Raw genomic sequence first — 27,872 nt, 5'->3', positions numbered from 1 at the left:
GCTCTTCCTTGTTTCCCATGTGCTATTGCACAATTCTCAGTCCCTGAAGTGTTGAAGAGACAAAGCTTTGAGTACCAGGGACCTTAGGCTAACTTCCCAGAGCCTTTTTGGAAAACAGAGTTTGCTAAGGTTATGATAAATACTCTTTCAGACACCAAAGATATCCTTCCATCTACTAGAAGCAAATTATCCAAATGTCTGGCTAAAAGTAACTAATTAAGACAATCAAAATGATCTTGAAGACTAAAAACATGCTTCCCAAAACCCATGGGTGTGCTTCTGCAGAGAGTACTGATACAGCAAGCCTGATCTAACACCACAGGTTTCTCCAGAAGACACAGTGAGGCCATTTCTGAGAGATCACCTCAAGATAATGCAAACAAAAATGGATAAGACTAGACAGAATAGCAAACAAATCTAGCATAACAAACATTATTTTTGGTCATTACCACTGTATTTATACAGCCTATCAACCAAGAGAAGAAACTGTAGCCAAAATCCTGATGGGTCAATCACTTTTTAGGAATGCATTTCCCCAATGCAGCAATGTTGCCATTTCTATAGACAACTTAATGCTTCTAAAGTCATGGGAAGGAAAAAAACTGAACAATTTTATGAAGAAAAAATGTTTTTATACCAACTTTCAAAACCAACAACCAATGAACCATGAACACCAACCCACTCAACATTCCTGTTAACTGCTCAGACCAGCAAGAGGCATGGAGAGATCACATTCTGCAGAAACACTCCAAAGTGAGACCCTGTAAACTGCTGGGGTCAAGTACAGCTTTATACTGCATGAAAACATTCTTTTTACAGCAAAACATTCTCCAACTTCCTCATCCAAAATGCTAGTAGGTTTTATAAAACTCTGGTGGACTGCCCCTTAAAGAAGTGTAATGAAATCTTGCAAACACTTACCTAATCTGAATCATTTGATTTTAAGCCTGACAGTCAGCCAAATCTATTTAAAGAGCATCTTTCACAGTTAAGAAAAAAAAAAAAAAAACCCAACCACCAAAACCCAGAAGAAAGCCACTGGCTTTGAAATACAGAAGATTCTCCTCCAGGGTTACAGTTTTAGCAGCCTTTTCTGTAGCCCTTTCTGAAATAAGGACATCAGCTGATAAACATCACCTGTGTTCTGTGCTGACAACAACATAGACTTCTGTTCAGAATAATGGAAAAGTATGTCACTTTTCTATACAGCTATTGAGACAGTAAGGTAGCTGTGTCCAGACTTTCATAAAACAGTTAAGAAGACTCAAAATATCCAGCTGCCTCTCAAATAATGGGAAAAGCTATTAAAACCTATCTGGTAAGGAGCTCCAGCACAACATTCAAAGGCAAATTATAATTAAGAAATAAATTAAAAGCCCAAATGCAACTCTCAATATCTAAAGCCAGCATTACAGCCTTTTCTGATCAACAATTACTTAGCCTGTAAGATGATCTAGAAGTTTCTAAAGTAAAGCATATCTTCTTAAAGACTGCTATTGTCTGTTCAAAGGCAAACAATGAGAGAGTGGAGGTCAGACTTAAAGAGATGCAAATGCAACATTATTTACTTTCTGTGGGGCTTACTAACAAAACACATTTTGCTCCCCAGACAATGGTTCTACTGACAGAAAAAGCAGTATATTAATAACCATTGATCTCATGCATCATGGTACTTTCAGGAGATGAATTGGCTGTGGAGGTTACAGGGAATGGAGGCAGATGAGCCCACTGGTTTTACTTCCAAAATCCTTTGGAAGCAGCAGGCACCTTTATGTTACACAACCCTTTTGTATCAGCAACTTTGCTCTGATAGTTGGAGAGGCAAGGAATATATATAAAATTAAGAAAGTCTGCCCAATCCTAAGTAAACTCAAATCCTTTCAAAACCATCTACATTCCCTTCAGATCTACCCTTCACAGTTGTTCAGCTATAAGATCGCTGTACATGATAATAAAAGCCTACATTTTAACTCACTTGGATTTCCAAAGTGCTTATCCTCAAGTTTTCTATTTCTTTCTATATGAAATATAACTTTATTCTCCCAGGCCTATATTTAAAAAACACTCTACCTTACCCCAGGCTGGTGCTAGACATTTCTCAAGGAACAAGGGTAGAGTGAAATCAGCTTTTCATCCCACTCTGCATGGAACTTGTGGAATTTGGATAAATGGAAAAACACAGCAGCTTCAAATGTTATGCAATTGCTCAAAAGTAGTTAAATATCACTAATCAATCCTGTGTAACACAGGAAAACATGAAAAATAGGCAGCTGTCAACCCTCTGGTGAAATGGAAGGTTCTGGTTTGACTCAAGCAAGAGCTCAGTCAGCCTCTTGCTACCAGTTACTCTCTTTCCAAATCTTTACCTTGACTTTCCAAACCAAAGCTTCAAGATTAATTTAGTATTTGATTCAGTCTCCAGATATAAACACTTGGATTGCAAAATTCTGTATTTTACAGCCATCAGCTATTGCCAAAAGCTTTCAAGGCCCATTTTCATATGGCACCTTATTAACAAATGAACTCATCTCTCTTCCACTGATAACAGCACTGGTCCAAAAAACCAAGAGATTTGCACTCTGGCTTGTGAATTCCAGTCCAACAATGACTTAAAGCCCTAAAGGATTCCAGAAGTAGTCAGGAGTGTTCAACAACATATGGCTTAATGACTGGTAGCTTTTTAAATCCTAAAATCCTGCTTCCTGCTGCCTTTCTTTTCCTGATCTTGCAGATTTTCATCTGTAACTGCTACCTTGTTGTAACTGTGAGTTCTGTCAATCTTCACACCTTTTTTTGCTTTAAGCAGAAGTCAGTAGCAATCAACTCCTAAATCATACACTGTTCACATTACAGCACCCCAAACCCCTCTGTTCTATTGAACTCTATTATAAACCAATGATTTCTGATCTGTTTGAATGTGGAAATTCACACATATCCATACAGATTAACAACCACACAAGAAACAGATTTTGCAGGAAAACAGGCAAACAGAAGAAGTCTGGCTCCATTAGTACTTTTTGTTTCAAAGGAAACACAACAAAGATTAAGCCAAGGCAGCAACACATTGAGAGTAGCAACAAACTGTGATCAAACAGATGGACAGCGTTTGGGTGGAAAAACAGGTCTTTCTGCTGATGTGCTAAGAATCTCAAAGTCAAAATCTGCAATGCACTGTTCTCTCCTGGTAGTGCTCAAGGGGAAAGATGACATCCAGGGCAGAAATCAGTTTCCTCAACATATGCACATCATGGACCTTTGGATAACACTGGCTAGTGAAAACTTCCACTGAGGTGGGCAGACAATTCCCACCTTCCTTGTGATCAACAGCTGGGGCCAGATAATGCATTTGTTAGTATCATAAATGCATTTATTCCCTCCTTCTTTGCTCAGGACAGTATTTGGTATTAAAATAATAGTTCTAGATGAAAGCATTAGTTCATTGTATTTTGTGTTTTATCTATACCACCATTATCATGTACCAAGACAGATTGTAACTCTCAGGTTCTTGACAGACTAATAACACACCAAGGTGCAAAATTAAAGTAGTATAGGGGAACTCACAAAAACAGAGTAAAGGCAGAGTGAGCAGCAGTTTATAGTGCCTTTGCTGGCTCCCAGTATTAAATGCTTACATCATTTTTTTCCTGTTTTACTAAAACTGACAGGCAGAAGGAGCACTGCTGCACTGCAGAACATTATATAGGTTCATACTTCACATAAAGATATAAAGCAAATGCTCTCAGCATGCACAACATGCTGATTATTCTTCTTTTTTAAGCAATCATCTGTGCTGTATAGCTATAAATAACATTTCAGCAGAATCACGAGTATGCACACGCATGCATAAGCTGAGTTTAAGATCATTACTATGTAGTCTCAGAAGAATAAGTATAACTAATAAGAACAGGGAAACTCATTTTTGCTTTGTTTGGCTCTGTATAGAGAAGCATTTGCTGTGAAACTCAATGAAGACTTCGGAACTTTAGTAGGAAAAACACTTGCACACACCACAAGAAAAAGCTTACTTAATCAGAACATCCCATATCCAACAGCACTTAATAGCATATGGAAGAGTAAAACAAACAGGTTGGGGAAAATATGCAGTGGCACCAAACACCTCACCAACAACCTGGAACAGACAAGCAGGGGTAGTGGAACTGAACAAGTAGGAGGCCAGCAGAAGAAAACATCTGACCAATGCATTGAGGGAAATCAGAGGAAAAGACTGTCTCTGCAAGCTGATGAGCTGGGTCCTGTCCTTTCCTGAATATAAAGCAAATAGACATGACCATACCTCAAGACTTTTCAACCCAAAGTAGCAAATAAAGTGTTTGGATTATGCTGCCATGGCCTCCCTGTGAGTCCTGCAGCCCCAGAGCAGACCTTGCCAACCAGTCCATCGGTGGCTGAACCAACAGCCATGGACATGCTGTGCCTCTGCCCAGCTGCACACTCAGTCCACCACAGACCTTCAAAACTAAAGAGCCATTTCACAGGTCTCTGAGTTTTGAAAAAAGAGGATAATAACAACTTAATGCACAACAATCCTGAACTCAGAGCTAAACATCAAACATAGGCGAAGTCATGAAGTGGTTTCTACAAACACAGGGAAGGAACCTTTTTATAACAGGATGTTCAGCTACCTCCATTACTCGAAATTTTACTTTCTTTGAGAAGCCCCTTACAAATAGATAAATTGCTTGAATTCTTCTGGCATAAAACATCTTCTGAAAGATAGTAAAAAAAAGCCTTACAGTCAAGTTTAACAGATCTCACAATGGGAAAGCTGGAGTAGATGGCTAAAATAGACAAAGGATACTTGGTCAAACATTAGATAATATATGCCTAGTATTCAAAAATGAAAGCTTCATGTGTGCAGATTGTTGTACAAACATGTTTTCTGAAATAAGTATCTTTTATGTTAGAACTAATAATAAGGTGAAGCCATGAGATTGCATATGAACTTTCACAAAATCTGGCCTCACTGAATTCAAAATACAAATACAAATTTTTAAGTTATGATTCAAAAAAACTGGTTGTCTAAGTCTTAACAGACATTACCGTAATTACATACTGACTTAAAAAACTTTTAACACTCTTTCCAAGATTTTAAAATATTAAAATCTGTAAGTAATGGGCTGAGGAAGGAAAACCCAAACAAACTGTTGTTCATTTTATAAGATGCAGAAACAATAACAATTTCCTTCTATCAAAACCAGGCTTATGGAGATGATGCTATTGTTTTCATTCAGAAACATTATTTTGTCTTCACCAGAAAAGTACTGTGAAACCACCAAATGCAAAAGGGATTATTTTGTGTCCTGCTGTGGCCTGGAGAGATCCACGAAGCATGAAAGAGACTCTTGTTAAGCACAAGCAGCCTCTGTCCTAATGGGTCACAGAAGCAGAAGCTGTGCAAATGCAGTATAATACAAACTGAACAGATCAGTTGGGTGTTGGGGTAAGAAAAAGAAGAATGATGTCAACAGCTTTGATTTTTTTTTTCTCTGCCTGGCAATAAAATGATCCAACTGAGTGGCACCAGAAACTCCCTACAAAAAACCCACCAAAAAACCCCAAACTCATATAAACAAAAAAAACAAATCCCCTTACCTCTCCAAAAAAATCAAAACATCTCCCAGCCAGAAAAAAACCCCAAGCCCCAGGAAGCACTCAAGAGGAAGTTATATACCCTGAAAGGGGCCTTTCCAGATTATTTGTGGGTTGCTCATTGGCAGAAAAAGACCATGAAGAGGTAGGTCACAAGAGCTCTTTTCTTAGCAACTGAAGAAACCTGTTAAAGATATAATTAAAACTATTCTGAAGGTGCCCAGGAAAGTTGTAATACATTTAACCAACTAGTACATGTGGAAAGGAAAACACCTCTAATGAAAGCTCTTGCTGTTGTTATTTTAAAACAGACTGACAAGGAGCAAATTTAAGGATATGTACACCTGCTTTCATACACAAAAAGGAGGTCTGTTCTGACAGCACTGCAAAGTACCCAGCCAACAACAAATGTCAAAGCTACTAATTTCAACACTGAAAAAGTATCTAGAGAAAACTGCAGTCTAGCTCAACATCAGACAATAAGATTTCAACCTGCATTGTTAAAAAAAAAAGTATGCTTTTACTTTACAGATTCAGTTTAATTCCTTTCAGCAGTAATTTAACTTTTTCAATGTTTCTGTGGGTTTGGGCTCTACAAAAAAAGCAAGGAGCTACTTCTGTTGCTCTCCCAAATCTGATCTTGCACTGGCTGAAATCACATGTGAAACTAAAGACAACACACATACCCTTTAAATAGGGACTCCCAGGAGTGCTGCAATGTTAAGCACAAAGGATTAAGCAGCTTCTGGCTTAGTCCAGCACAGAACACATGAAATTTAGAAAGCACAGCTTCCTAAACTCGTGTCTTATATTCTGTGTACGTGGTTCATCTTTTTTCTTCCACCACAGAGAAAAAATGCCCAGCCTACAATGATGTGTGCCACTCCCTAAGCAAAGCACCTCAGGGAACAGCACTGGAGCACAGAGAAGCTTTGGGGAAAGGTTCCAGGCAAGAGACAACAGCAGCTTTAGGGGTTCTTCCACTCCAGCACACACAGCAGGACACAGGAAACTAACTGGGTCTCAGGATGATAACATTTATGTAAGCATTTGGTTTCTGGCTTTTAATTACGGGTGCCATACTTTAATAAGAGTGTGGCTATGCCATGCAGCACCCCTGGGGGCAGGGGCAGAGTCCTATCCTGCCCTCCTGGGGAGATACCAAGGCTGTTCAAAGATGAAAGCTCCAGGGATTGTGTGCTATGGCTACTTTTAGCACAAAATTTCCCGTAAGACATTTGGGACCACTCAGTGACTGACAGGCTGGGCAAGCAAGACATAGTTGGTAACAAGAAAGTTGCACACGAGCCTATTTCCGTTTTGTATTCTCTAGATTTTTTTAAACTTCTTTTTAAAAAGAAGTAACATTTCTATTACTATTTAAATAAAATACGGCTTTTCTGATGTTAAAATACTGTCAGTCTTTTGGGAATTCACCACAGCAGAAGGGCTAGGCACATCCATCTCAAACACTGTGGAGGACTCCATATCCTGCCATGGCAATCCAAAATGGTCCCTAAGGCTTGCCTCTTCCTGCAGCCTCCTGTACAGGTTACACAGCCACCACTCCCTACACTGGGATCCCCTAGAGCTGGTCACAGGACAGGATCTTCACCTTCCAGTTGCAAAGCAGTCACATGTTGCCCACACCTTCTCTTGCCAAATTCTGTTAGCGCCAGACCAGCTGATATTGCTCCAGGCTCGCATCTACAGGCATTGTAAGGCTGTACAATAGAACTTGTTTTCCCCAGAATTCCCCAGACAATATGCTGGCAACATAAGAAGCTGCTGAAGAGATGCAACTGTTGCATTAGCAACTTGGGGCAGAAAACAATTCAGATCCAGAGCACCAGCAAGGCAACAAAAGGACAAAACCAAACACTGTCCTGTTTAGAAGTCCTCTCCCATTAGAATAACTGGGCTTCAAGGAACAATCACCTGACATCTGGGAAAGCAACATCTGTAACAGCTATCCTTATCAAGGGTTACCACACCACAATGGTATTTTCAGTTATGTTATGACACCAAGATAAATACTTTTTTGAGAAATAATTTACAAAATTTTCCTTCAATACTAGACAAAAGCATTCAGATACACTGTTACTATAATTATTATCCCTTGCTTAACCAGCATTACAAGTCTCATACAACACTTCCTTATACACACACCTGTAAGGGAAACAGGAAAAAATAAGAATATTTTATCCAGATTAAGAGTCTATGCATCCTTCCTCTGTAATTAAGAAAATAAAATAAATCATGCACACGTGTGCATGCACACGTGCCAGTAAGTGGATGATCTGGAAAAATCTTACATTTCTCATCCATCAGAACTGAGCTCACTCAATTTGATGTTAAACTGCTCTGAACTTGAGCAAACAGGTACAGTATTAGAGGCATTTTCTTTGCTAGACTAAAAGGAAATTTCTCCAGCTTTTTCAGTCACTTAAAAAGACCATTAATATGACTGTAATCTGGTAATCTGGTCTCACAGCTTACATCTGTGTCAACTTCTAGGAGAAGCATCAAGGGAATAATATCAGTTGGAACATGGTGGAGTTGAAAAACTGTCATACTGAAAAAACATCTTCCAAATGCATTTGTTTCAGCTCTCTTAATTTTCTTCTTGATTATATTTATGTCTACTCAGAGGGGCAGTACGAGTATAAATTTCTCTAACACATTGCTTTGACTATATCCAACTATTTCCCCTTCCCATGGTAAATCAGTTTCCCTGCGCTCCCTTCTAAGGGTCCTCAAGTTTAGCAAAATGTTGACTTCCACATTTCTAAGTGCATTATTAAATCCTGCCCCAAAAGTTTATGGTTCCAGTCTTCAACCAACCATTAGTTACATTATAAAGCAAGTGCTTCTGTTTTCTCTCCCTCAGAGAAGATGGAAACATACCAAAAACGTCTACAAAACTATCTGGTTATCCTCCAAATCACTCCTTTCCTGCCAAGCACACAGAGAAGCTCAGCAGCAAAGCAGCAGGTGTGCCAAAACCATTGTTCAACCTGACAGCCACCACAGTCTGCTTCCTTCACTCCTCAGGCTGTTTGTCATGTTTCTCTGGCCTTAAACAGACAACTCTTTAACCTGGAATCATCCTGTTTGGGATTTTAAGATACCTAAAACTCTTGAGACCACTGTCATAACCTATAGGCATAACTACATCATAAATTAACAACTTCAGAAAACACAAACTTCTGTATATCCACTGCAACACTTCTCCATCAAAAAACCCCAAGAGGCTTCTGAACTGTCAGTTATAATAATAGCAATGAAAAAGCCTACGGCTTCCCAACTCCCATGAAATACAGTGTTCTAGAAAGAGGATGTATAATCTCAAAACAGCCTCTGAGAGGAACCTTATTAAATAACCAAATGAAGCCAAAATCTTGGGGCCACCAGAGTAGTGTGAAGAGGGCTCTTATCCCTCCATGACTGCTCTGGGGCAGGCAGTTCACACTTAGGCTCACAGAAGCAAATTCAGCTCACAAGATTAGCACATTTGGAGAGATGGCAAGAGAGGAGGAGGGGGGTTGCTTTATTTCCTACCAGGTTAGTGACCTGAATCAGCTTATCAAGAAGTTATAGTTAGGGCAAGGACATTGGGACTTCATCTTCCAGGTACGGATCAGATGAATCCTGCCTCTGAAGATTATAATCAATGTCTCTGTAATTCTTGTCTGTTTTGGGCTGCCTGAGAAGTCATTCCTTCAAAACAATCTGGAATGCATTAGAACAGGCAGAATGTTTATTATACTGAATGTTAAGTATGGGAACTGATACATAGATTATTCCCCCTCCTTCACCCTCTCTGATGACAAAGTCTAGAACTGGACTTATAATTTTGTGGAATTAGAACTTCTGCTTAGTGTAACCAAATATATCAAAATACTGTGAGGGCTTTTGTTTCATTTTTTACAATCTAGAAATTTAAACAAATACATACTTTTTGCTAAGCTGAACTGCAAAAAGTATGAAACAGTAGTGACAGACTTCAAACAATCACAAAACTATTACTATTTTTGGAAACAAGACACTCGATAGAAGGCAGGGGATCAGGAAAACAGATAAAGCAAGTTTACTTTTACAAATCAGTACATTAAAATAATAGAAAAGCTCATATGTTTAGTACCTCATTTCATTAGCAACTTTCTTACACAGGATCCAACAAGTAGAGGGAAGGAAAACCACATCTAACTTATCAAAAAAGCAGTCTGGAGCGCTTCTGACTAAGTAATTCTTAAACTGTACAATAAGTGGGATGGGAAATGAACTGCCAACATCCTTTCCAGCTGTAACAATTGATATGGTGAGAAGAGATTCTGATGGGTTTTATCTTCAAATTTATCATGGATACCATTAGAAAAGTTATGGTATGGTAGACCAGAGGCAGCTTATGCCTTAGAAAGTACCTTTCACAGAGATAGAAAATCATAAACAAAGTGTACACATGAAACACCACTAGCTAGCAGGACTGGAACACTGAAAAGCAAACTATTAACTAAGTGAAGCAATACTCTTTCTTTGTATCTTAGAAACAAAAGTCAGCCACACTGAAAAGCAGAATTTTCTATCTTTCGGTACCATATGTAGGAGCGAATTCCTATGACAACCTGAATTCAATCAAAACAGTCACATCACAGTGGTGGTGATGCTGAATTAAAAATCAGAAAGACCTACCTTCAGAAGCTGCTTTCTGTTTATTGTGTGGACTCCACACTGGTATCACAACAGAAGCCGGAGATCAGAGTGAGTTAGGAAAACTGAAGACTCACTGTGACAGTAACTGCTCTGATTAATACTTGCACAGAAAAATTATTTAAGGGAGCAGGAAAGAGCTAGAATAGCATGGGAGGGGATAACCTGCTGTTTCAAACAATAGGAAGCTGTTAAAACAAAAAAACAAGGGCCTCCCTAAGCACAGGAAAGTCTCATTTGAAAAGCATTGCCCCCGCTGCCACCTACCAGGCAGGCAGCTCTGACAACAGAGATAAGGCCAGAGGCCCAGCCCTGCTCTCTCCCCTGGACACAGGGCCAGGCAAGGAGGAGTTTTCTAAACCCTTTTATAAAAGAGACCAGACTGGGGGCAGAGGAGAGGGAGATAGGGCTGCAAGGGATGACTTCATTTTACAGCAGCAGCCTGCCTGTGCAAGGCAGGGCTCCCCTCAGTGTGACAAGTGAACTGGAGAGGCTCCTGCAGACTCTGCAGTTAAATGTCAAGGATTGTTTTCTTGTAGAAGAAATTGATAACCAGGAGCAACATGTCACCATTTAACAGAAAAAAAATGAAAAGGACTCGAAAGATAGATTCAGTTTTGGTCCCTCAGTTTACAGCCCTGCAGTTGCAATACAAACTTAAGAGCAGTTTTTCAAAGAACAATTACTGCAGGACACTTCCTGGAACCATCCCCAAAGCCAGTGATACAGATCACGGAAAAAAGAAATTTGTTCAGAAAAACGGCTTCCTATGCCCAAAACCTCCCATAAGCTCAGCATTAGCATTACTACACAATTATTCCCAGACACTCCTACACTACAGCTCCAGGACAGGGCTGCCATCTGCATTCAGCATCAATTTGTTCTTCTAACACAGTCACGTTTAGAGCACAGACAGGGAGACTTACTGTACATCCAAGACCAAAATAGTTGTAGAGAAAACTTTGGTTATGTTACAAAAAAAAACCCAAAGCAATGCACACCATTGTCTTGCTGCCCCAGCACAATATACTGCTAACAGAATCAGATTGAAACATAATAATGCTTTGGACATACAAGGAATTGAAGACACTATCCCCACTGGGACCATTTACCTAACAGAAACAAACAATGCAAAAAGGAAGCATTTGGAATATAATTAAATTGGTTTGCCTTAAGAACAATTTAGTCTTGCAGGATAGAAGGGGCTGAGCCAAGTTTTAACTATGTCTTTCCATAATGATAGACTTTTGGAGGGACAAAAATAGGAGAACAAGAAAGGAAAAAATACAGCAAAAGCACAATACTCCAAGCACTTTTACCTCATGATGCTTCTACACAACTTTTTTTTTTAAGATTCAGTGTAAGCAAATTTCAAATAAAGTAATTTTTTAAAGTGCACTGACAGTGCCATAATTGTGAACAAAAACCAGTCCAATGTTCAGTAATCATGCTGGGCTCCAAACCTCCTCCACAGCTGTGCGTGGTTAAAGCAACATGTTAAGTCTGTAGCACTCTTCCCTCAAACAGCTTGTTTCAAGGAAGCCAAATCACTTAAAAACACAGTTTGCAACACCAACACAGACTTTTGCCAGGCAAAAGCAATATGCCAAATACAGAAAGAGTGACCAAGTCTTCCAGGTGTCTCACCCTATTTCTTGGATCTGCATGTTTACTCTCAAATATCTGTAGAATTTTACCAAGAGTACAGTGGCATTATTTCCACAAAACAACAACCCAAGGCTGGTAAGCACCCTTGCAGAGAAAACACTGGCGTCTACACTCCTTTAGTCCTCCTCCTTCCAAGGCACAAAGCATTTGCCTTTCCTCCTCAGACACAAAGAGCACATGCATCCCCCATGACTCCACTGACTTCCTTGATGAGGTGATGCTGGCCAATGCTCACAAAAGGGGAAAAGCATCTAAATCAGTTACATCAAGAGTTTTGTGGTACTGATGTTTGCAAATTCCTATTTGCTTCTGCCTTAGTTTCCATAATTTTGGAACTCAATTTCAGCTTTTTGATAAAGTGCTTCAGGTGTCCACACATACCTGAGTAACTGCAAGGAATATGGATCCAATGGCAATTGGATCCAACTGGACATTTTCAAACACCTGTTTTGACATCATTTTGCACAGTCCCTCAGCATGTGGATAGTGGAGACTACCAGTTACCTGTCTAAACAATAACCAGTTCTTCAACACTTCAGTGCTTGATGAAAGCACGAAAATTATTTCTAAATGCTCTCTTGAAAGCAAGATCAGTTCTGCTTCCATCACACCTATAATTAAAACTTTTTAGAATCATACAGCAGCAAAGGACAATAGTGTTTTACTACTGAAACAAATCCCTCTGCATTTGACAGAAAATAAGAGTTCACTCTGTGCCAGTGAGGGTCTGACGGTTCAAACAGCGAGCAGGGCCCCATGCCTTGAGCAGAAGCAGGGGGACAGGTCCCCAGCTGAGGAACAACAGTGCTACTGCACTCGCAAAAGAAAACTTGGCCAAACATACCAGCTAAGAATCTGACTCACTGCCACCAAACTATGACAGAACTCAGAGCAATTACCACACTTCTGCACAGAACAGGAAGAAAGGGGCGGGGGGGGAATCATTTCAACTCTTCTAACATTTCATCTAAATTAGTACAGCACAGCAACCCTCAAACTGTTCTGGTCAAGTACTGCAGCCCTCAAGGCAACTGGGAGAGCAATGGTAGCAATTATACAGCCATCCACACAGCTACCTCAGCAATGAGGCAGGAAAGCCAGGCAGACTAAACCAACAGAGACGAGCCCGAAATCTCTGCCTTCCTTGCTTTTTTGCTTTGGTTCAGACATAGCAATATGAAGCAAATGTATTTGCAAATAACCCCATCTGTTAGAAGCATGCATGCCAACAGCATACCTTCACAGCTGGCAAGACAAAGAGAGATAGCCAAGAAAAACTACAAAAACATAAGTTAAAAAAAACCCTGAAGAAACAAAGTATAGATGACAGAGCTGAAACAACCATTCTCTTACGACTGAAAAGAGTTATTTTCCAAATGTCTGCAGAGTCACATGATTTTGGCTTCCTTCTGCTTTTGCATATCTTTTAGCTTCCTACCTAGCAAAGGCTACGCTAGCCCTTCCCTTCACCTTCACATAATTATCCACTAGAGCACTCCCACTCATCGAGCTGTAAATGTCAGCACACTTGGTACAGTTTAAATACCCTAAGTTTGTCTACATGGAGAAGTTTGTCAGGAATAAATGCTACATGGTAAAGATGAAGTTTCTTAACTGGCAACAAAGAAGCTGGTTGCAGAAGATCCTGCCAGACTTCCACAGATCAATTCTTACTATTCTCATCTGATGCTCTGTTCTGCAAGTGGCAGCCAGTGTAGGACCACATTACAAATTGCCTCATGAAAATAATGTAGGTTGAAAATAACCAGAAGATAGAAGTATGAAGTTGGGCTACTTTTAAAATTTCAGTTATTCAAAATACAGAGTAGCCCTGCAGTATGCACTTTTAAGTGGCACAACATAGACCAGCAAACTACAGAGCAGAGAAACAGTAATTACAGCAGCTTCTTTATGAGCTTTGCCACCAAAGTCAAGACACCATGCAGATGTACTAGCCACTAATTTCTAGCACAGGTTACTTACAGTATGCTTTATGATACAGCTGTGCCAAGCTGACAGCTGCTACCAGGGTGGGTCTGTTCACCATCACATGCCCCTTCCACTCCCCTTATGCTAACAGTGGTAAGTTTGCAAAATGACGTATAACAAACAGGACAGCAAAAAACAGTTGGCAAAAAACAACTCTACCAATGGAAATTTTATTTTTTCATTAGCTTTCTCACTCAAAAGCAGGAAAGTAGGCTGAGTGAACAATGCTTCTTGACAGTGGCCTGTAGTTAGATCCTCCTACCCAGCTACCAAAGCTGCCCCTCCATCTGCAGTCAGAAGGCTGAGCAGCAGCCGGAGCACAGACGGAAGGCGCAGTTTCGCTGCACTGAGGAAACAGCAGACTGTGTCACTCTGTGTACTTTCCCCAGCCTCACGCTCCCACTGCTTCCAAGAACTGCACTGAGCTGTGAGCCACTTCCAGGAGCCACTTCCACTGAGAGCTGAACAGGGAGAGAGCAGGAGCACCCACTCCAGACCCAGCCACCTGCCCTGCCCTGTCCTTAAGCAGCCACAGTAAAGCTGCACTGCAGGAGACATCAGTTCAAAACAACTGGTGCAAATTAACCCCCTGGTTAACCTTTTCTAGCCTCCTTCATTTAAGTAAGTACGTTCTTCTAGGACTCAAGTTTGAACTTGGAGAATGCATCCCCCGGACTTTCAAGAAGTCTGAAAACAGATGTTTGCCCTCTTCACTGAAAATCTCTGAGGTCAAAAAAGTTAATTCTGTGGCTAGAAAGCAATGACCATCTATAATTTCTTTTTTAGGGTATGAGGAGGGTGAAGATAGATAAGCTCATGTTGCCACATCAGCAGGGCAATTTTCAAGAGGATGGAAAAAACCCAAAAAAATCTAACAACAGTCTTAACAAACTTTAGGGCAATGTGCTCAAACATATTGGGCAAATACATATGCTGTACTCAGCTGACCTTTTCCACATGGCAAGACAACTGTTTAAATACGGTCTGGGGAGTGGGGAGGCACAGCAAAATCTTGCTTTTACTTCATCAGCATAGCTTTAGAATCAAATGGACTCATATTGAAAAAAAAAAAAAAATCCATTCTGTTTTGTCTTACCAACCCAGTTACTTGGTTTTTTATTAAAGTCGGGTAACCCAGAGCTATTCAAATAGCTTCTAAATTATAAGATGAACAAAAATCTTTTTTTGCCTTTTCTCACATAAAAGAATAACCAAATCAAGCTGTTGTAATAGCTACCAAAAGAGAGTCAGAAATATTTTTCAATACTCAGATACTGACTAAAGTGAGGACAGAGCTTTTATGCCCCCACTTTCCTTCAGCCTCCCAATTGCTCATTCTCATCCTTGTGCAACCCTTCAACACAGCAACACAACAACCTGGTCAGGGTAAACAGCAGCCAGGTGGAAAGACAGGCCAGGGTGGTTTGAAGTCAGATCTGTTCCTCAGTGTTCCCTATATAGCCTCCACAGTATTTTCTGTGTGGAGCAACTTGGGGTGCTAGAACCAGTTAAATTAGTTTAGACTACATCTGCTCAAATAAAATCTAAACTAGTTCAAAAACAAGCTTGATAGCATCGAAGTGGAAACAATTCCTTCATAGGTGATGTCCAGTCATCGCTATCAGGAGTACTATTGTCATAATTCCATTACAACCTTATACTTGACAAATGAATCTTGCTCATTTATAATCTTAAGAGTAAAAGGTTGGTATATACACTCAATATTTTCCCCTTAATTGATAAAAGATATTTTATTTCTTATGTTTGTGTGCTAGAAGGCAGAGTGCTCCTCATCGAAACTAGTTTTTCTTTTGGCAGATGACTCAAAAACCAAAAAATAAATACTGGGAGAAAAACAAAGTGCTAATACCCTCAGCACATTACTATGAACATATCCTGCTAGCAATTTGACTTTCTACATCTAGGAACTCTTAAGAGTGACTCAAACTAGTTTTACCTGTAGCACTGGGAAGTCTCTAAGACTACAAAAGCCAGGGTTTACAAGTTACCAAAGACAAGCAAGAATCTAAATACCACTCTTTACCACAGAGGTTAACACCACAAATACCACAAATAACTGCACTTCTTGTTTCTACTACCCTCCCAAAACCACCACAAAAATAAGAAAAGCAATTCTATTGCGTACTTACTCCCCCAGTGACTGCCAAACACAGCACAATGCATTTAATCCATCCTGCTTTTTGTAACTTCCACCTCAGTAAGTGCACCCAAGCCAAAGAATATTTTATAAATATCCTATCAAAAAGAGAGGGCAAAAGGTCTTCTTGACTGCAAGTAAGACACCAGGTTATAGATGCCTGTTAATCAAGCAAAGCACTAAATTAAATTTCTTGGTCAAAGCATGAGCACATTCTTTGAGTGACTGTGATGCCATGCTGTGTTGAAAGCCAAAGACAAGTCACCTGTCACCTCTGCAGCTGGGAAAGACACACATACACAGAGTTTAATGCCTTGAGATGCATGGTACAAAATCACTTCCTGTGGTTTAAATATGATCACACATTATTGAGGAATTAATTTATAGTTTGATTAAGTCAGGAAACAACTTTTCCTACATAAAGCACACATATGGCACAGAACCAGCATAACTGGAGTGATAAATCTGTATCCATTTTTCCTACACTAGTCAAGAACTTACATAATTTTGTGACCCTAAATTACAGCACACAACCTGTAAACCTTGAATCTTAGCAATGTTTTGGTACCTGACAAAAGGCTTGCAAGAAATCTTGAGAAAGGAAATTGTGCAAGTTGGTTTGACATGCCTGCATCAAATAAAACCAGTGCTTTTCAGCCTCTTATCTGACATAAAAAGGAGATGACAGGTTGAAGGTGTAAGATTCACTTTGGAAAATATCTTGCATCATTGTGAAACCCAAATGAAAGTAAGCCTGGCTGTTTGACTTTATTTTTGTACCACTTAATTTAACAGAAAAAACAAGATCACAAAGCCACAGTAATAGAGAAGGTAATGAGACTCATAAAATATTCTCTTCCACAATTCCACATTCTGCATTAATTATTTTCTGTTCTGTTTTATTTTTGTCCTATGACTGAACCTTGGCAGACTGATATGCAGTCAGGATGTACATATATAGCATGGAACTCCCAAGAGCATTTAAATCCATGCTACAATACTGAAGAGCTGAAAATAAAAGTCAATGTCACACATGATTCCAGGAATCCTCCCAATCACAATGGGGGAATTAGTATCCTAAACAAACTTTTATTTGCAATTCATAAAACTAAGTCCTCTATGAAAATGTGCCATTAGAAAGAAGAGGGGAAGTAAAAACAATTCTTGAATCAGCTTTCTTTTCACCTTGAAATATTTTCTGATAATTTCATTAGAACAGCCATTACTTCTTAAAATTTTATGGACCTACAAAAGCTGTTGCAGATGCTTACATTTCAGTGACTTTTTCAACAGTATACACAATCACATCTTATGATGACTATTGTTTATTTCACAGCCAGTGAAATTAAACTGGCTTAAGATGCTAAATACAAACAAGAAGGGGAAGAAATAGGTGATGACATCGAGAGGAAACTGTAAGCCACTTGCCAAAAATCTATGGAAAGTCACATCTGTCACAGTAATAGGTGCTGTAATGAAAAAATATACTTAAAAGTTAAAGAGATTTTAAGGTAGAAAAGTAATTGACTGGATTTCACCCTGTGGACTAATCCTGCTATGCCCTGGATTACCTACTTGCTCACCTCAGCCTGGTGTCCCATGGCTGGAACGTCTCCCTGGACTACAAACCTGCTTCTGACACAACATCCATACTGTCTGCATAAATATGGGAGAAGAAAAAGAAAAAGGAGTAGTAAACACTTGCAAAATGTGTCATTCACTCCCTTTCCCCTCCCCGAGGTGTAAGGCACAAGGATACATTAACAAGATACAGAGCAAGTATACACGAACAGACCTAAAGACTCCACTGGTCTTAAAGGATGCCAGATTAACATATCCATCCCTTTAAACAGCCCACTGTTAATATGTCATCTGGGATGATGCATTTTCCAGGACAAAGGCTGTTGGGGCTGATCTATCTATGCAGGATGCCCTCTACAAAGACCAATTCAGAATACCAAGCAGTATATAAACATCAGCAGCTAAATTTAGAGAGCAAAAACATCACCCATTGAATACTGATTAGACTGAAATGCTATCAAGACAATAGAAAAAAGAAACCTGCAGAATGATGGCTTCAGAGGTGTGCATTCAAAAGCAAAAATAGCACATTTCTGAGCATATACATACATTCATACAAGTATTTTTGTTTATTTAAACAAAGACCTACTCCAGAACCCTGCTCTACAAGATTAGAAGAGACTAAATCGACTTTGGAATCTAATGCAAAAAATTATATGTGGTAGACATGGGCATTTCCAAATCAGGACTTCAAAGGAAACTCTTAGCCTACATTTTTAGCATAACAATGCCCAAGAGACTTTTCTCTAGTCTTAAGAACCAAGCCTGCTAAAGCCATGTTTTACTTGGTCATATCCTTCTGCCACCCAGAAAATTACAGAGGTCCTCCTGCCAACTTTATCTTCACATGATGATTTCCCTGAGCAGGGATTTTTTTTTATTTTTTTCTGCCAATTTTAACTTATCTGGTGAAAAGTGAACCTATTAGCCAGAAATTAGAACTACAAATATAGAAGTCTGTTTATCATGAAGATTAAATGAATGTTCAAAGAAAGATTTCAATGCCTCCCCTCACCTTACAAAGAAAAAAAAAAAACCCAACCAATAAAAAATACAAAAAGAAAAGCCCCAAAAAAAAACTACAAACAATCCCTTGCCTTTCTTCTCCAGAACCAGCAAACACAATTCCTGTGCATACAAATATTTAGACGGTGTAAATTCCACATGGGCTTACACATTCCCACCTAGCTGGCAAAAGGTCTAGTCTCTTTTCCATACAGGGGGGATACAATCCTCCACTGGCAAGGGAGGAACACATCTGACATCCCTCCTCTAGTCCAAACCTTAGCGCTGGGATTTGCCTTAGTTTAGCCAAGCATAAAGAGTCAAATTTCGCGCAGCACTTTCTATCAAGGACAGCAGGTACACAGCACAATTCATCATCATGGAAAACACAATCAAGTGAGGCACTGCCTGCTGTTCACTTACTACCTAAGCAACCGTTTCAACAAGTAAACACAAATAAAACATACAACACGATGGATGGCTGTATCACAGAAAAAAACCCCAAAACATCAATTAAGTTTGCAAAGAATTAAACACGCTGCACACAGCACATTTTTCCCACCTAGCCTGCTGCAGGAGAAAATCTCTCACGTGCTCACAGGGCGGGCAGGCAGCGCCACACGCACCGAGCCGGCACCTGCTGCTGCTGCTGCGGCCCCGCTCCCGCCGCCCCGGCTCGCGCGGCCCCGCGCGCTCTCCGCCGCCCCGCGCACGTGCGCAGCCGCCACCGCCCCGTCCCGCGGCGCGGGCAGCGCGAGCGGGAGCTGCGGTCCCGCCCCATGACGTCATCGCTCTGGCCGCGCACCTGATCCCCGGCAGGTCGCGCCTTAAAGGGGCCGCTGCGCCTCAGCCCGGCGGGGAGGGCGGGCTGCAGCCACGGCCGCGCTCCGGTAACAGCCCGCTTCCCCTGCGGGGCACGCCGGGCCGCCCCACGGCTTCCAGCGCCTCTCCGCCACCTCCCGGCACCGCCGAGACGCCCGGCAGCCGCGCCCTGCCCTCGCACGCCCGCAGCCCTCCTCCCCGGAAAGAACTCCCCAGGGTGCCGAATATGGAAATCACCTGGGCGAGCAAACCACTCACCTGGTGGATTTTCGCAACACGCATCAAATCCTTTCCCGTTCTTTCCACAGCTCTTTTTAAGAGGCGGCCGTGGCCATAGTAGGATGTGCCTCTCTGATTCTTCCTATCCAAGAATCCAAATAACTACAGTTGCTAAGAACTTGAGGGCCACAGCTTTCCTCTTTTACCCCAGAACCACAATAGCAGCCTGCCCATCGGTAAAGCACAGCTTGACCATTCCCAGCACCATGTTCAGAATCAGACACAGAACGAGAACTGCTGTATTTCTGCCAGAAGAAACCACCTGATGTAACATGGTACAAAACAGATAACCACTTAGTTTGTTTCATCAACAAACAAGACACTCAAAATGCAATTGGGGCAAATCAAACTTATCACTATGCTCTTCCCTAATCAAAATCAATTGTCCTCTTACCCTGCTCAGTGATCCTCTGTACTAAGGAAATTTGCTGGAGGACAAAAGACCTTTAAATCAGTATCTGCATCACTTCAACTCAAGACAGACAAATAACATGAAATGGGGAAGAGAGGATAATGAAATGGAAGATACAAGTACTAGAAGTTCCTATTCAAAACCCAAATTTAAACAGAAACATGGCAGCTTCTATACTGTCATTCTTCTTATTTCTATCTACCTACATCTATTTATATCCTATTTATATCTAATCCATACAGAAAAACACTATTCTTACACAGCCAGACATGAAAATATTTCACTGTCACCTAAACCCCAGGGAGGATGCTGGGAATCTCAAGGTGCAGTCACATTTTGAATTCTCTCACTGCTGTTATCAACCACCAGTCTAGACAGACTAGCAGGATTAACCATCATGTCTTCCAACTTTCAGAGCAACTTCATGCAAATGAATTCATCTCTGTCTGCTCCAATTCCTCATCTGTGAAATGGACAAATGACACTATCCTAATTCTCACACATGCTCCCAGGGATAGTTCCTCCTTGTAGATATCAAAGATGAAGTAAAAATAGAGCACAGTGTCACTCATCCTCCAACTACTATCAAAAAGCTTTCATTTAACCTTCTACAGCTGTTTCTAAATAATTATTTGACTCTGCAAAATTTCCCTTTTTTCTTTGTTTCTGTGTATGGGTTCCATCATCAATTACACCAGCACTCATCAAAAACTACATTGGCCATTGGAAGTGCAGCATTCAGAGAAGAGGAGAGACAATTCTGCTGTGCATATGGGAACAGGCTGAATTGTACTGCAACAAAATATATTATAACCTCACACATAAGCTTTTGCTTCTTGCTTTGTTAATAAGGAGATACCATAAATACATACGTAATCTGATACTTCAATTCCATTCAACTCTTGTTTTCCCTTAAAGAGATTACAGCTCCCCCCTCCCATGACATTTGCAGGCACCCAGATGTCCAAAAACATTTTCTTTATGTTTAGACCCTTTCTTTCCCCCACCCCCATTTCCCTGAGTACTTATAAAATCTGTGTTTCTGCTTTAGTGAGCTTAGTTGCCTAAGATTACTATACTAAATAATCCGGTCTATTTTCTAGAAAATGATGAATGTGATACGGCATGTTTTCTAAAACAGAATTTCCCTTTCATACTAATCTCAGATTGCATGTGGACAGAAGTTATACAATCTTATTTTATTTAGGTACTTAAAAAAAAAGTAAATGCTTAATGCTTCTAGACTAAGGCACCTCATCCCCTGCACTCCCTAGGCTATTATTTAAATGTGAACACTTTTTGCTTTTTTATCTTTCATTCTAAGGTGAGAAAGTGTGTGGAACAATCAAAACAGTTATACTACACTATAATTAAAAAACTCTACTTATTGTCAAAAGCTAGGCCTCCAGTTCATTAGTGCTAGTTTCAGTTCAGCACCTTATTTGCTAAAATTTTAGTGGCAAACATGTAGTGGCATTTTATTTTAAAGTATATTCAGAACAGATTTAATTATTGAAAACAATAAATGTGGAATTTAAATACACTCAAATACACTTTTCCCTAAATAAAAGTAGTTTTAATCAGTTTAAAATGTCACATTAAAAAAAATAATCCCTTGTTAGATTGTTATCCATCCTGTTTGGTGTCTGTTTGATCACTGAGCTCCCACCCTTAGAGAGATGGAGCCTGGAAGTTAGCTCTTCACAGCTGACAGATCGACTATTGTCTGCCACATGTTGGCAGTGCTATTGCTTATCCAGACTATTGTGTTGCCTTCCTGTTGCCTTCCTCTAGAACTATTAAATTAAACCAACATATTTACACATATTACCATCCAACACAGCTATCCTGTGTTGAATAAGCAAGACTTAGTTCAGTAAGTAAAATTACAGCTCAGTTCTGTCTTGCACAGTGAAATAATGACAAAATCACTTCTGGACTTTATTTTATGTATGGAGCATAAAATAAACATAGGATTTTTACCCACATTTCACTAGCTTAAATAAATTCAGTGTTCTTTTAGTTCTCTAAATAAATTGATGTCACTTAGGATCATTTAGCTACTAAGTTTCTAATGTAACATGAATTTCATTTACTTCTGTTGCAACAAGATAATTCAAACTCCACTTTACAGTGAAAGGGGCTGCAGCTGTCTCACTAAATTTCAAGTTTGAGTTGTAATTCTGCTACAGAGTCTTCATAACACTGCACTTTATGCTTATAAATAAAGCCTCTATTATGCTTTTTAATGTTATCCTACAAAGAGACAGACAAATACTAGGCACTATAACATCCATTAGCCTAATCCAGCATTCCACAATGAGCAGCATTCTTCCTCCACCAAATAAAGCAAAGCAAAAGGAATTTTTGTTGGCCCAAAGTTAATTATCTTCATTAAGTCGAGCACAGAAAGTACGACATGATGCAACATAAACAGTAGGTTAGACAGGTCTGTGCTTCCTCAGTAGATTTGCAAATGCAGCTAAACAAGGAACTCCAGTTCCAGAAACCTACATTATTTAAGGCATCTACATTCCAAGTCTAAGAAAAAATAAAGCCATGAGTTTTCTGATCTACTATGGCTTTTAAAAACAATAGATAAGACACAAAATGAAATTATCCATTGATAAGCAGCCGTTTGCTGCTGTAAATTTCATTGCAACCGTGCAAGGGAAAAGCAGCTGTAGTGCCCCAACCTCGGGCACTGGCATCAGCTCAGCTCCCAGCTCAGCAGCATCACAGCACTCCCAAACCCCAGGCCTTCTTAAGTGCATCATTTGAATCACACTAAATGCTGGTTTGGCCTCCTACACCCAGTACTTAGAGCTGGTTGATGAGGCTGCAACATCCTGCAAGTTCCATACTACAGCATTTCTTTATTACACATTCCTCCTACGTAGCAGTCTTACCCTCCCGTTCCAGTGGCAGATGCTATTGGCATTCTCTCTGAGGCTTAGTATTTGGGCCATATTTTTCAAAAATTATTTCACTGAGTCTTCATGGACAATAAGTGTCTTACTTTGCATTCCACTACAGTAAGGGTCCTCCTATTTATTCCTAGTATTGATATCACCTACTAGATTCATACAACTAACTCTACATTTTCTACTTTAAAGCAAGAGTTTCTGGCTCTGTTGGCTAAAAATAATATCATTAAAATGTGGCCAGAGCTTGAAAAAGCACCAACCTGTGAGTTTTCCACATAGATTTGTCTGGAAATTTGAAAGCTTATTATCAATATTTAAATAATCAATGTCAATAGTAACTTTTCTTGCAGACAATATGAACACAAACTTAGGAAAGCAAGATATGTGATGCAGTAAAAATAATAGAATTTACAGCACTTAGCCCAAATTCTCTATGTGATGGAGAAGCAAAATAGTAGCAGAGGAGAGAGAGAGAGGAGTTCAAAAGATCCCCTCCAAACCAAAACAAATATTTTCAAGTCACCCTGATCCTTTCTGTAACATGCAAAAACCTCTACCTCTTAAAAGCTCCAGTGTCTCCCTGCAGGATGCTGAACTCCTAATGCTTCCATACCAGACTGTGTGTAAAAACTGCTCATAGGAGAAAGGAAGGGAAATAGTAGGCATTGAATGGAGCTTTAATAAGTTATTAGAGATAAGGAATACTGAAATGCTGGTATTTCCTTCACATTTACTTTAACAAGAAGCTCCATTAAAAATTGCTTGGAGCTGTGACAAATTCCATTCTCAGGCGCAAAATTCAGGTTTGGCTGGCTACACTGTACACAGGCTGTTGGCTTTGACTCACAAAACCTCTCTAAGCAAACAGAAACTAAAAATGCTAAGTAAGGTAATTTCCAACTGCAATGATTAAAGACACATATTCCAGGGTAGAACGATGCAAATACAGACTCAAAGTATACTAACAACATATGTTACACCCCCAGGTAACTGAAGCTATATTCATTTCTTAGTGGAGAAACAGACAATGGAAACTGAGAAAGATTTTATAAACAAAACAATCACCAACAGTACACTCCTTGTTTTCATAGCCTAATAACATGTCCAGTACCCAGAGTGCTGGAGAAACAACTGAAGTCATTATGAAAATGATAAAGAAATAACAGTTAACTACTGACAGGCTTGTTAAGGGCCCTTGAAAAGGAAAAATGAGCTGAAAATCTTGTGTGGTACAACTCTTACTTGCATAGTGAGATAGCAACAAAAAAACGATGAGGCTACTGAGTTAGAGGCTGTTAGAACTCAAAGGACTGGCAATATGGAGACATTGCATCACAATTTTGTCAAGTGGATACTGTCACAGGGTAAATTGTCGCCACGTACAAAGTGTTAATTTTTTACTCAGTAACATTCCAAAAAGCTATATGTACTGTTGATCAATCTTAAAATAATGATGTTGCTCAAAAAACCAGCTAAATAAAATTCTTAAGGAGAAAGAACAGTCAGCTATCTCAGCAACCAGTCCTTTGTTCATGAGAGACCTAAGCTATGGTTTTTGTAACATTTTAAGATTGCTGATTTCCTTTTTTCTCATAGATGGGCTTTATACCAAACAACTTCCTACCTTCCTGAAATTGCCTACCACATACACACAAAATTATTCCTTCTGGTTCTCTTTTTGGCACTTGCACACTCACTCCTCTCCCCAGTTCCAATTATTTCAGTCTTTCCAATTAGGCCTCATTTTCCAGACCTCAAATTATTTGATTACTCTTCTCCCAAACTCTGCTCAGGTGACCTCTATTTCCTTAGGGCATATGCCCTTGAGAGATGCAACACTTCAAGAGAGGACTTACCCATGGATTAAAAAAAAAAAACCAACAAAAAAAAGATTGTTCTGTATCTTTTTATTCCTCCTGGTATAACATTTGACCTTTTACATCAGAAATTCTGGAGAATTATAATCTAACTACTTGTTCCCTACAGTCTAATTGTGTATTCATGATTTCTGTTAGGTGTAAAACTTCAATCTGTCACTATTTATCTCCTTAGATTTTTTTAAATTTCTCAAAACAATGTGGTGCTCAGAAAATTGTGTCATATATATATTCCCTCCAAGTTCTAGGGGCATTTTCAGTGAATCAATTTTGTAAGCACATTCTCTATTCTATCATCAAGGTCATTAACAAGAAGATTGAAATGAAGCAGAATGAGTACAGACCCAACAGACCGTGGCAGATCCGCATTCAATAGAACCATTTCATTCTGACAGACGATCATTAGTAACCACCTACCAGGCACAGTCATCCACCAAGTCTTGCTCCTACTCTACAAGAGTTTCTTTCAGGTCACATTTCTTCCCTTGTTTGCAATATTATAGCAAGAAACACTGCCAGAGAACTCACTAACATGAAAAATACTAACAGTCACACTATTCCTGTCAATTTGCTGGCCTTATTGCCATGTTACAGAAGAAACTGTAAGGACTGTTAAGACTGGCAGGACTATTTGCTCTTCCTAAATTCATCATACTTGTGCCTCACGTTCCCGTTGTCTCCCTGAGGCTTATGCTTTCTGCAAGAATTTGTTCAAAATGTGGAAGACAGGATACAGGAAATTATAGACCTTTCCTCTCTTTACCCACCCTCTTTGCATTTTCAAGTGTTAAAGCATCTCAAAGGGCAGCCAGCTGTACTGAGATAGCTTCCATCACTTTTTTTTCCTTAACCAGTCAAAGGACGCATGTCATCAGGATCCAGCCTAATAAATAACCTACCCCAGTAGGTTCTGCATACTAAAAAGTATGTGTTTTATTTCCTCCCTGTGCTAACTGCTGCTCATTTATACTCCTCTAAAGAGTATTTTCATAGTTCTTACTTCTAGTCCATCTTACAAACCGTGCTGCCTAGGAAGAGCCACGGCTCTGTGGCTGCCGGAGGGCACTGCGGTGAGCGCAGCTCGGAGGGCAGACCCAGGCCCTGCAGCCCCGGCAAGGTCAGGACAGGGCCCTGCAGAAGGATGGGACCCTTCCCACTGGGGCGGCCACCCCTAGGGCAATGCCAACCCAGCAGAGCCGCACTGAGGCGGGAACAGAACCAGAGCTCTGCGATCCACTCAGCAATCACACCAGCAAGGGAGAACAATTACCAGATCGGTTGCAGCGTATTAGCGTCGTTTCTGTGGCCATTATGAAATCCGTCTCTACAGCCAGCCGGGCAGACGGAGCTGGCTTGGATGGGACACACACACAGTACTTTGTTCACAAAATTCACGCATATACACTGAAAAAGGGATTGCAGATTAAAAACAAACAAAACAGGATTAAGCCTGACACAAATGATCCTGCAGATACGATGGCTCTCACAGTGTTGATAGCACACAAACTCAACAACCCTTCTGTACATTCCTGCATTGTTGTACTATTACTTTTAAAACGTTAGTAACTTGCTGTCCTTGCCCAAAATTAAACTGCATAATAATACCCTTATTATAGTACATGTATATGCGGCATGTACTATATTAATGTAAATATTTGATTGCGTTATTTTAACATAGTAACAAAGAACAGGAAGAAAGAAGTTTAAAATATATGAGTTAAAGATAACTAATTCCTGTTTTCTTAAGCATATTGCAGGTTATTCACCATGCACCCAAATTGTTTATTTCCTTTTCACAAGAATTATACAATGGTTACATAAAACTGAAAAACTGCTCATTATCTTTCGTGTACAGTAAGCATACTCATAGCCTTCTGGCCCTTCCCTTCATTGAAGTTTAATCTTCCCAAAAATATCAGAGACTAAAAGTAAGATAGTGTAATACAATTGTAAAATAATAGAAATACTTAGGATGCAAAAGTATCTACAAAACTAATTAGTTCCCCTAAGATTATCCGACATTAATCTGACACATTGTATAATTTTATGGCAATACTTTATAAAACAGCAGAGCAAAATCTAACAAGTTTAACATTAGAAGAAAAATAATAAAAATACTATTTGTGTAGGTGAATGTAGCAAATGAATGCTTAGCTGTTGTGGAAGTATCTGACTTAATTTCATTAAGAGTGCAAAAACAAATGTTTTTGAAGGGGAAAAAATACCTGACATGCCTGCTTTATCCCTGACAGAAGGAAAAGGCTAAAACGCTGATTTATCATGACTTAACAAGATACTGACCACCAGCTGAACTGCATTAACCAACTAATGCATTTCTAGTCCAATTACCCTGAGAAGCAAAACAACTTAGTATAAACCACTAGTGAATTAACCATATATATTCTCAGTGAAATCTCAGACAACATAACAAAAGAAAACTTACACTGAAACTGGTCAGTCACTATTTTACATCTTATCACATTTTTTCCTGATGAGATAAAGTAATTTACAAGGACAAATATTCAGATTTCAACAGGTGGGATTTTGGAGAAGGATTTTGTTTGTTTGCTTATTTGCTTTTTTGCTATAGGCACACTAAAGGGTTAATGTTTGGAAGGTATTAAAAATATTACAAATTATATTAATCTTGAACACTAATATTAATCACTAATCACAACTAAATCACCAATGAGATAACAATTTGAAGTGGGCTGGCATTCAGTATATTTTGGAACAGATATTACATACTAACTATTTGATTTTTCTTTCACATGAAGTTGATTGACTACTAGTTCCCAAAACAATTATTTCAACTCAGAGATCAAGAACTTAAT

At 39.6% G+C, this 27,872-nt stretch overlaps 1 protein-coding gene across 8 annotated transcripts in view; it reads right to left on the bottom strand.

Annotated features, from left to right (window-relative positions):
• The window catches only part of USP54 (ubiquitin specific peptidase 54), a 91,496-nt gene that overhangs the window by 50,405 nt on the left and 13,219 nt on the right, over nucleotides 1-27,872 (bottom strand). The window contains exon 1 of one of the 8 annotated variants that reach the window (XM_074544844.1): nucleotides 19,802-19,821. The exons of 5 other annotated variants lie outside the window; for them this stretch is intronic. The gene's annotated coding sequence lies outside the window, so the exon portion shown is untranslated. Of the gene's footprint in view, nucleotides 1-10,302; nucleotides 10,458-19,283; nucleotides 19,500-19,801; nucleotides 19,822-27,872 lie in introns of those variants that run through there. 2 more of the 8 variants (XM_005481434.4, XM_014275605.3) reach the window with 2 other exon arrangements.

This window comes from Zonotrichia albicollis, chromosome 7 (assembly GCF_047830755.1).
Source record: "Zonotrichia albicollis isolate bZonAlb1 chromosome 7, bZonAlb1.hap1, whole genome shotgun sequence".
NCBI classification, from domain to species: domain Eukaryota; kingdom Metazoa; phylum Chordata; class Aves; order Passeriformes; family Passerellidae; genus Zonotrichia; species Zonotrichia albicollis.
This window is presented reverse-complemented; position numbering and strand designations above follow the sequence as displayed.